General features: G+C 33.1%; 1 long non-coding RNA gene across 1 annotated transcript; it reads right to left on the reverse strand.

The window, feature by feature from the left end:
- Positions 1 to 8565: 8565 nt before the first annotated feature.
- LOC143061121 (uncharacterized) lies at positions 8566 to 10829 on the reverse strand. Its single transcript, XR_012974309.1, has 2 exons — positions 8775 to 10829; positions 8566 to 8624 (listed from the first exon to the last, which is right to left on the reverse strand). It is a non-coding gene; the product is annotated as an uncharacterized LOC143061121 (long non-coding RNA).
- Between the last annotated feature and the right edge of the window lie 589 nt (positions 10830 to 11418).

Consider the following 11418-nt stretch of genomic DNA (forward strand, 5'->3'; position numbering starts at 1 on the left):
AACATTCGGCTCAATAACCATCGTTCACCGTACAAAAACAACAAAAACTGTCCTCTAACAAGACATCTTCGTTCAACGAAACATCCTTTTGAAATGTGACTTTCCAAATTATAGAAGTCAACACCGAGTGGGACACCACGGCGAGAAGGAGAAGAGAAAACTTTTGGATCCACCAACTCCACACTTTAGAACCTGATGGTCTTCACGAAAAAGACGAGAAAAGATACAGGAAAGATAAAGAATAATTTAAAACTAAGCATCGTCCTTTTTATCCCGTAATATTGGCCAATGGACGTTGCTTACTTCAACTACCAATTATGTATTTTCAAGGCAGCTAAATCCTAGTGCAGCATATACGTTGAGCTGCAAATTTTTCTTATTTTCAAGGCAGCTAAATTCAAGTGCAACATAGACATTGAGCTGCAAAATTTTCTTATTTTCGAAGCAGGTAAGTGCAACATATACATTGAGCTGCAAAAGTTTCTTATCATCTACATCCGATTTCACCTGGATAGATGCACGCTTGATAAAGCTGGTTGGTCTAGCGAAATATTGCGTTTATTTTCATCATTTTGTAAATATTTTAAACATTCTTATATTTACATACTAAATAGTGTGTTAAAATTACACTGTTAGGCAATCTATATATATATACATGTATATACGTTTTTATTTACGACATTATTCAAGTTGAAAAAATCACGGAAAGATAAAACATGGATATGTTCAAAGGAACATGTATACATGTAACTTTAATAATACTTCTTTTCCCACGGAAAACTTTATAAAAATCTGATAATGAATCGGATACACCCTTTTGAATTCATATGTGTAAAATAAGTACAAAACAAAAGCATATGCCATGACCTCTCTCTATACTCCATTATTTGTTTACTTTGAGGCTTTTCTCTATTTCTAACAGTTATAACAATGTCACAAATCACAGAAAATGTTTGTAAATTCAAGACAGAAAAGGATTTGCATATACCTCTTTTACAGCTAATTTCCTAATGCGTGTAGAGTAAAACTTTGGCTGGCTTGCTTGCTCTGTTTGTATAAAGGTTAGCTACATGTAACAATATAAACAGGCATTTTTAAACAAGTATATATTATATTTAGATATGATTGAAAGTTATTCCAATTATTATTGTCAATATACAAACAAAGTAAGCAAGTTAACCAAAGTCTTACCCTACATGCAGTAGGAAATTAGCTGTAATTTAGCCCAATACTATAATTTATATATGAATGATTTATGACAGATAATGCAAGTACATGTACCAGAATATGCAGCTGCATTTCAATTTTAATGACCAGGGTATGTGTGTGTGAATATTGAAACCATCATGCAGATAATGAACCCTTTGACTGTTGCTATTTATCATCGACACAAATAATGTATGTGGATACTGAGATGTCAATAATCTTTTAGACTTCGACTAGCCTTTCCGGACGGTCAAGTTTATTCACTTTTGGTGAAATATACTCTTTAAATTATATGTAATTGCATTAATTTCTGTTGAACTTTCACGTAAGTAAATGGAAGACAACAATTTGTCAAACAAACTTGAATCAAACTCTAAACTCGACTTATATATGAAGAGCTCAGTGGCAGATCCAGGAGGGGGTCCGGGGGTTAGAACCTCCCTTTGTCCTGGGTTGGGAACCTCCTTTTTAAAATGACTGGATCCGCCCCTGGAGCTACAGCAGGTTTTGGACCACTTTGAAAACGACACTGACTATGTGTAGCTTTGGAGACGTGAAACGAGGGCTATACAATTCATGAAAACCAGCTGCAAAAACTTTGATAATAATCTATTGTATGGTGCAATAAAGTACATGTATTCAGATTAATAAGAAATATTGTATGATAATGTATACATCTGCATTTTTCTTGCAAAAGTGATGCAGACTCCAAAGAAACAAGTACTATGTGCAGTTCATGTCAGCAGTGGCAGCATCTTTGTTGTGCAGACTGAAAAAAGCGCCAAAAACAAGGCACTGGTAATTGTTAGTCTTTTAAAGCAGCTTGAGTTTTTTTTAATGTTACTTTTTTATTAAAAAAAAATATTTATTATTAAAATTATTGAAAGAACATCCTTATGTGTTTTATATAATTTTTTAAAAGACATATTATTAAAGACTTCCTATTAAAGAAAAAAAATACTAGTACCAGTTTTAATATTCATGCTTTTTGAAGATTCCATATTAAAGTAATAAATATCAATTTTAATACTGCACGATTTGTATAAATGTTTTAAAGAAGATATATTTTTATGCGTTTCTACATTGGCTAGAGGTATAGGGGGAGGGTTGAGATCTCATAAACATATTTAACCCCGCCGCATGTTTGCGCCTGTCCCAAGTCAGGAGCCTCTGGCCTTTGTTAGTCTTGTATTATTTTTAACTTTAGTTTCTTGTGTACAATTTGGATTTTAGTATGGCGTTCATTATCACTGAACTAGTATAAATATTTGATTAGGGGCCAGCTGAAGGACGTCTCCGGGTGAGGGAATTTCTCAATTTTATTTTACTATTTGTATAGAAATTTCTTATATAATTGTATAATTCTATATTTTTTCTATTCTTAATTTGCATATAATGTACTTTTACTTTAATCTTAATTTAGACCGGCAAAATCGGTTAAAATATTTCTTGTTTGGTTTATGTGTTACATATTTGTTTTTCGTTTATTTTATTTTTTTTTTTATAAATAAGGCCGTTAGTTTTCTCGTTTGAATTGTTTTACATTGTCATATCAGGGCCGTAAATTGTCTTCCCTATAATGGGAAGCAGTTGAGGTTTTCCGAGCGGAGCGCGGCGAAAAATTTTGTGGACCTTTTTATGCAGAAAATGCTATGTACTTCCCCAGAATTCACCTCTTGTTAAATTTATGTAATATTTTAATAAATAAGCGCCTGGAATATATTGAAAATATTTATAATCCAAAGTTAGATAACGTCTGCGGGTAAATTAAGATGTTTTTATCCTTTGTCCTGCTTTATGACTCTTAATAAACTATTATTGCTAAGTTTTAGGGAAGCAATTTGCGTACTTAAAATGAAATGCCCCCTGAAGTTGAGTTTTTTTCTTTTATGGTTTATCAGGATTTTTGGCTGTTCAAATGAAGCTATTTAACTTCATTTCAGAGACACAATTTTTAAACCTTAAAATGAAAATGTATACTTAACAAAACTTTAATTTAATAATAATTCAAATTATTATAGCGTAACACAGTTCGTTTACACTGAAAGTTTTATTCGGTTAGGCTTTGTCAAATGCTAAAGGGATTTTTCTGTGCCTGGTCGAATCCCATCTCTTTAGCATTTATATGCATTCAATATTGCAACATTGTGACTTCTATGTAGATGTATGTGTAGCATAGAGAGACTACACAATCTGCTTTCCGTCATTGTTCACCTGTTCCATGTTTGAAGCGCTGTAGGGCAGAAAAAGATCTCTCACAACTGCAAGTCCGAACTGGCAAGGCTAACAGAAGCAATAATATTTTTGCTGTATTTGGGTAGAATTGCATGACATTGCGTTTGAATGCTTGCTCTATCAAAAATTTTTACCCAACCTCCTTAATAGTCGTAAGAGTAACAACCAGTACTATTAAAATAAAGCATAATTTTAACCTTTTGTTGATTTTTTGTCAGTGTTTTTTTCTTCATTTTTTCTCTTTTTTTCTCGGTTTACAGTAGGAGGCAACTGCCTACATGCCTCTATATAATTTACGGCCCTGCATATCGGGGCCTTTTATAGCTGACTATGCGGTAGGGGCTTTGCTCATTGTTGAAGGCCGTACGGTGACCTATAGTTGTTAATGTCTCTGTCATTTTGGTCTCTTATGGACAGTTGTCTCATTGGCAATCATACCACATCTTCTTCTTCATAAAATAGGAAAACTCTATATAAATCGCTATTTTGTAAAATAGCCCCTAAGAGACATTTTGACGAAGTCTAAAATGCTTTTAATAAAATATGATTACTACTTACCTTCTTCAGAAAAAATACCCATCATATTGCAAACCTTGCACATTCCTACTGTATACAGAATATCAAAGTGTTATGCATAATATTCAAGTGTAAGATCAGGAACCTCTTATTCAATTTTATGTATAGACACGCGCCTAGACATGCATGTTACGGAATGATATTTTAACCAATTTATTTGAAAACAAGAATGTGTCCCAAGTACACGGATGCCCCATCCGCACTATCATTTTTTATGTTCAGTGGACCGAGAAATTAGGATAAAATCTCTAATTTGGCAGTAAAATTAGAAAGATCATATAAGGAATATGTGTACTGAGTTTCAAGTTGATTGGACTTCAACTTCATCAAAATTACCTCGACCAAAAACTTTAACCTGAAACGGGACAGACGATCGAACGAACGAACGGATGGACGAACGAACGAACGGACGGATGGACGAACGGATGCACATACCAGAAAACATAATGCTCATAAATGGGGCATAAAAACGATCCTGATTTCATTTATGTGCGTTCAGAAGCTTTTTTTAACAAGAGTGCACACGCTGAAATGTCTCGCCTTCTATACTAATCATTGATATTATGTTGATAGTCATAAGTATAAAGCTAAGCTTTATTACAACTGTCACATAGACTTAACATTAACCAAGATAACTAAACAAAGACCAATGAACCTTGAAAATGAGGTCAAGGTCAGATGAACCATGCCAGGCAGACATGTACAGCTAACAATGCTTCTATATACAACATATATAGTTGACCCATTACTTATAGTTTAAGAAAAATAGACCAAACACAAAAACTTAACACTGTGCAATGAACCGTGAAAATGAGGTCACGGTCAAATAAAACCTGCGCGACTGACATGAAGATCATAAAATATTTCCATACACCAAATATAGTTGACCTATGGCATATAGTATTAGATAAAAAGACCAAAACTCAAAAACTTAACTTTGACCACTGAACCTAAAAATGAGGTCAAGGTCACATGACATCTGCCCGCTAGACATGTACACCTTACAATCATTCCATACAACAAATATAGTAGACCTATTGCATATAGTATGAGAAAAACAGACCAAAACACAAAAATTTAACTATAACCACTGAACCATGAAAATGAGGTCAAGGTCAGATGACACCTGCCAGTTGGACATGTACACCTTACAGTCTTTCCATACACCGAATATACTAGCCCTATTGCTTATAGTATCTGAGATATGGACTTGACCACCAAAACTTAACCTTGTTCACTGATCCATGAAATGAGGTCGAGGTCAAGTGAAAACTGTCTAACAGACATGAGAACCTTGCAAGGTACGCACATATCAAATATAGTTATCCTATTACTTATAATAATAGAGAATTCAACATTACAAAAAATTTGAACTTTTTTTTTCAAGTGGCCACTGAACCATGAAAGTGGGGTCAAGGACATTGGACATGTGACTGACGGAAACTTCGTAACATGAAGCATCTATATACAAAGTATGAAGCATCCAGGTCTTCCACCTTCTAAAATATAAAGCTTTTAAGAAGTGAGCTAACGCCGCCGCCGCCGGATCATTATCCCTATGTCGAGCTTTCTGCAACAAAAGTTGCAGGCTCGACAAAAAATTAAACAGTTGTTCATTCGTATCTTGATGACTGTATTACTAACACTAGAGACATGACCGACCTAAATAAACTGACAACGACATGGCTAAAAAAGAAAAAATACGAACAGACAAATATACAAGACACATCATATACAAGAGTGCACACGCTGAAATGTCTCGCCTTCTTTACTAATCGTTGATATTATGTTATTAGTCCTAAATTTAAAGCTTTACTACAACTATTACATAAACTTATTATCATGTCCCAATAAAATGAGGCCAAGGTCATATAAACCAAACAATAAATACATGTACACCTTACACTCATGCAATTCACTAAATATAGCTGACATATTGCTTAAAGTTTCTAAGAAACAGACTTAACCAAGAAAACTAAAACATTGATCAATGAACCAAGGAAATAAGGTCAAGGTTAAATGAACCATGTCAGGCAGACATGTACAGCTTAAATTTCTTCCATACAACAAATAAAGTTGACATTTTTAATAAAAGTTTAAGAAAAACAAACCAAAACACAAAACCTAACTTTGACCACTGAATCATGAAAATGGGGTCAAGGTCAGATGACATCTGCCAGCTAGACATGTACACCTTACAATCATTCCATACACCGAATATACTAGGCCTATTGCTTATATTATCCAAGATATGGACTTGACCACCAAAACTTAACGTTGTTCACTGATCCTTCAAATGAGGTCGAGGTCAAGTGAAAACTGACGGGTATGAGGACCTTGCAAGGTATGCACATACCAAATATAGTTATCCTATTACTCATAATAAGAGAGAAATTAACATTACAAAAAATACAACTTTTTTTCAACTAGTCACTGAACCATGAAAATGAGATCAAGGACAATGGACATGTAACAGACAGAAACCACGTAACATAAGGCATCTATATATATACAAAGTATGAAGCATCTAGGTCTTCCACCTTCTTCAATATTAAACTTTTAAGAAGTTGGCAAACGCTGCAGCCGGATCACTATCACTATGTCGAGCTTTCTGCAACAAAAGTCGCAGGCTAGACAAAAACTAGTCTAAGCAACACGAACCCGACCAAGAACTTGGGTGATCCGGAAGGGTACGCAGATCCTGCTTCACATGTGGCACGAAGAGGAGAGAGCTATTCAAGACTGATTGTAGATTCAAGAGGTAAAACTTAACTTTAATTTGGTATTTGTAATAAAATTCGTATTTTGAATGGAATATTCTGTGGTGATAGCTCAAGAATCTACACTTGTTATAAACCTAACAGTTGTAGTGTTGTAGACTATATACTTGTGTGTATCTGAGAGATTAATACATATATGGATTAGGCCAAATAAAAATATGTGTGGTTCCAGTTACCCTACCTACCCTACTTTTTAGTCGTAATAATAGCCTACCCTAAAGATTTTTTTGTTGTGTTTTGTTAACTCTTGTTTGTCTTTTGGTCTTTTTCTTTTTTAAGCCATGGAGGTGCAAGTTTATTTAGGACTAATAAGTTTGGATATCCTTTTGGTCTTTCTCCACTATTCTAAAGACGAAAAATTCGTAAGGGTTCCGCGGAACCCAGTGTCTCGCCTACTTTTGCTGTTAATCGCAGATTCAACAAAAATGAGGAAAAACATGAATAAAAATTTCCCTCTCGATACTGTCTTTTGATTGAAAGAAGCTTCCAAGTTTGGTAAAAAAATCCAGGATAGTTTATGAATCTAATAAATGTTTTATAAACTTTAACTGCAGACTGTATGTAATGTTAACTGGAAGAAAAACTAAGTCATTTTATAAGTAAAATACGGAAAAAGTGAATTTTTTTTTTACAAAATTTACTTCTGAATAATATCTTATGATCAGAAACAAGCTTTTGTCTAAGTTTGATAGAAATCCAGGATAGTTTCAGAAAATTATAAAAATTTAAAAACTTAAACCACAGAGTGAATGTTTTGTTTCTGGCAAAAAAACTAAGTCCATTTATAAGTAAAATACGGAAAAGTGGAAATTTATTTTTACAAAATTTTCTTCTTGATACTATCTTATGATCATAAACAAGCTTCTGTCCAAGTTTGGTACAAATCAAGGATAGTTTATGAAAGTTATTAAAATTTTAAAAACTTTAACCACAGAGTGAATGTAATGTTTCCTCGCAGAAAAACTAAGTCCATTTATAAGTAAAATACAGAAAAGTGGAAATTTATTTCTACAAAATTTTCTTCTTGATACTATCTTATGATCATAAACAAGCTTCTGTCCAAGTTTGGTACAAATCAAGGATAGTTTATGAAAGTTATTAAAATTTTAAAAACTTTAACCACAGAGTGAATGTAATGTTTCCTCGCAGAAAAACTAAGTCCATTTATAAGTAAAATACGGAAAAAATGGAATTATATTTTTACAAAATTTACTTCTGGATACTTTCTTATGATCATAAACAAGCTTCTGTCCAAGTTTGGTAGAAATTCAGTATAGTTTAAGAAAGTTATTAAAATTTCAAAAACTTTAACCACAGAGTGAATATTTGTGGACGCCGCCGACGACGACACCGACGACGACGGAATGTAGGATCGCTTAGTCTCGCTTTTTCGACTAAAGTCGAAGGCTCGACAAAAAGTATCTTCTATGCAAGGGAAGCAATCTAATTTCAGAATGAATCTAAACCTACAGGAACCTGTTGTTTAGTGGTTGTCATTTGTTGATGTAGTTCATAAGTGTTTCTCGTTTCTTGTTTTTTTTAAATAGATTAAACCTTTGTTTTTCCTGTTTGAATGGTTTTACACTAGTCATTTTTGTGGCCCTGTATAGCTTGCTGTTTGTTGTGAGCCAAGGCTCCTTGTAGAAGGCTGTACTTTAACCTATAATGGTTTACTTTTAACAAATTATGACTTGGATGGAGAGTTGTCTCATTGGCACTCATACCACATCTTCTTAATATATCTATCTACATAGAAAAACAATACATGAATATTTCACTCTTTTATTATTTTACCAAGAAGCAAAACAATGGTATCATACTTATAACCTTATTAAGATGTACTGCTATCTTTTGACTTGGTATATCATACTTATAACCTTATTAAGATGTACTGCTATCTTTTGACTTGGTATATCATACTTATAACCTTATTAAGATGTACTGCTATCTTTTGACTTGGTATATCATACTTATAACCTTATTAAGATGTACTGCTATCTTTTTGACTATTTTTCCTTTTAAGACAAAACATATTAGAACACATGTGATAATCTTATCTTAATTAGATAAACATCAAAATTTAATCTAAAAATAGTCAGCCATTCATTAAGTCTGAAATTCCCTCAGCTCCCAACAGCTTTGTATGAACCAGTGGGGTCTCTAAAGACATTAACACCACATGTAAAAATAACGTTGAAAATTTGTCAATTCCTACAATATCTGAAATTTCCAAAACAGCTTTGTATGGACCAATGGAACTTTAAAAAACATCTACACCTGTCCACATGTAAAATTTCAATGAAAATTTGCCACAATTAATTGCACGCCATATCTATTCAGACCATTGTACTGATTTGATTTTGAATTACAGATTAATTGTTAAATTTTACAAATTCGCCCACTTAATTTATTTATCCAGCCTTGATAGTTAAATTTAAATACATAAAGAATGTGTTCATTGGACAGAGATGTGCAACTTCTAAAATAAAAATATGTAAAATTCTGCAATTTTTCTATTTAAAGAGGGACATAACGCAAAATGGTGAAATTGACGCCACCCCAAATTGATTTTGATCTGTGTTTGGTGATAGGCATTGTGTATAATTTAAGTTTCCTTGTGTTTGGGGCAAACTAAAGTTAGTTGTGGAAACTAAATTTTCGATGGACAAAGGTAAAACTTAATGCCCTCAGTGGTGGATCCAGAAATTTTCATAAGTGGGGGCCCACTGACTGCCTAAGAGGGGGCCCTCTCTAGTCACGCTTCAGTGATTCCCTATATCAGCAACCAAAATTTTTCCCAAAAAGGGGGGACCTAGGCTCCGTGCCCCCACCCCCTAAATCCACCTCTGCCCCTTCAGTGGTTTAAATTAATTATCTTGAGAGGATAAATATTGTAATCAAGGTAGACTGGTATGTAAAATCCATATACAGTGAAACCTGATTAAACCGGAAACCTGTCTAATCCAAACTTTTTCTGAAGACCAATCATATCACATTTTATGCATTGTGAACCTGATGAAACCGAATACCTGCCAAACCGAACAACATCTCATATCTCGAAAGGGTTCGGGTAAGTCAGGTTTTACTGTAGTTGGCTTTACTTGTATACAGTCCAAACTTTCTCTAAGTCTACCTGATCCAGCTGGACTGTTGGAAACATGGAGAAATCAAAGACTTTATGAATCTGGATTACATACAGTTTAAAAAGGTTGACTTTGGCTCACACTGGGTTAAAATACCTATCTACAAATAATTTATATACAAATGTAAAGAGAACACATCTTAAAAAACATTTATTTCAACACTGATTCTGATGTTATAGCACTACTCAGATAGAATACCGTCTTTTTTAAACAACTAACTAAGCAGTTAACTTTTTCAATATCATATCACAAGCACAATTACTTAACAAACAATTATAATATTCAAACTGATAAATGTTTTTCCTAAACCTAACTTTGGTAGGTTCTGAAATTCTGCACCTTTAAACGTGTAAAAGTATAATTTAAATCAAATGAACTTGAGGTTTATGACCCCTTCTGTGGCCTATGAATTACAAAATTTTTAAACTGCAATAGTATCAAAACAGCAAAGATAATGAATAATAGAGATGGTTTATTTTGTACATATACCGAGGGGAAACTTCGTGAAAAGCATTATTATTTATAATTTAATTGCATTTAGTAGAAAAAGAGAATTTGGTGAAAATAAAACCAAGATTTTTGGAGAAAATCCAGACTTCAAAACAGAGATTTTAGTTATAAAATTTTAAACATGGATTACTCACTTGTTTTTCTATAATGTGCTAGCGTTTATTGTTTACAAAAAGTCCTAAACAACCTTTAAATTTTAAAACACCTCGTGCTGAGTCACTAAAGTCGAGCACACCCTAGAAGGTGTACTTGAATTGGTCCATATTTATATTTGTTTTAAGTTTGTTTAAACGAAATCATTGCTAGCACTGCATGCAATAATTCTCTATCTATCAAGCATTGAATTGCCAAAAATGAGAGTAAAAGGGGAAAGGCTGTGGATTTTTCCATGTTTAGCATTTAATCAACACAAGGGTACATAATCCTTAATTCTGATAAATATTTTGCTGTCAGATGTTAATTTTTGTGTGATAAATGATGAAATAAAAATAATACAATTAATGTTCTGCCAAAGTGTGAAAACATTTTTCTGAATTCTGTTTAATAACCTTATTTCTCTTTATTCTGATTATTGTACAAAAGAAAACTGGACCTGTTTGAAGCAAAAGAAAATGTAGATAAAAGTAGATAAGACAATTAAAACTTTCATTTACTCACTTTTTATCCACCAGAATCAGTTTTGACAATCTTAAATAATGCCCAAAAAACATAATCAGCTACCTTTATACATCACAATATGAATAATGAAACATTTGAAAAAGTGTGGACACAGAAATGTATGGAATCAAATTCATTTTTAAAACTTCATCTATGCATGAGCCTACTTTCAGAGACAGAAAAAAAACCATCCTCATTGTGACATAAAAAAATCAAATCTGTCAAATTCATTCATCATTTTCTTTCAGCTTATCCATTCTGCAACATACTACCTTGATGTATTTGACTTTTGACAATCTTACACAAAATTC

Source organism: Mytilus galloprovincialis, unplaced genomic scaffold (assembly GCF_965363235.1).
Source record: "Mytilus galloprovincialis unplaced genomic scaffold, xbMytGall1.hap1.1 HAP1_SCAFFOLD_226, whole genome shotgun sequence".
Lineage (NCBI taxonomy): Eukaryota > Metazoa > Mollusca > Bivalvia > Mytilida > Mytilidae > Mytilus > Mytilus galloprovincialis.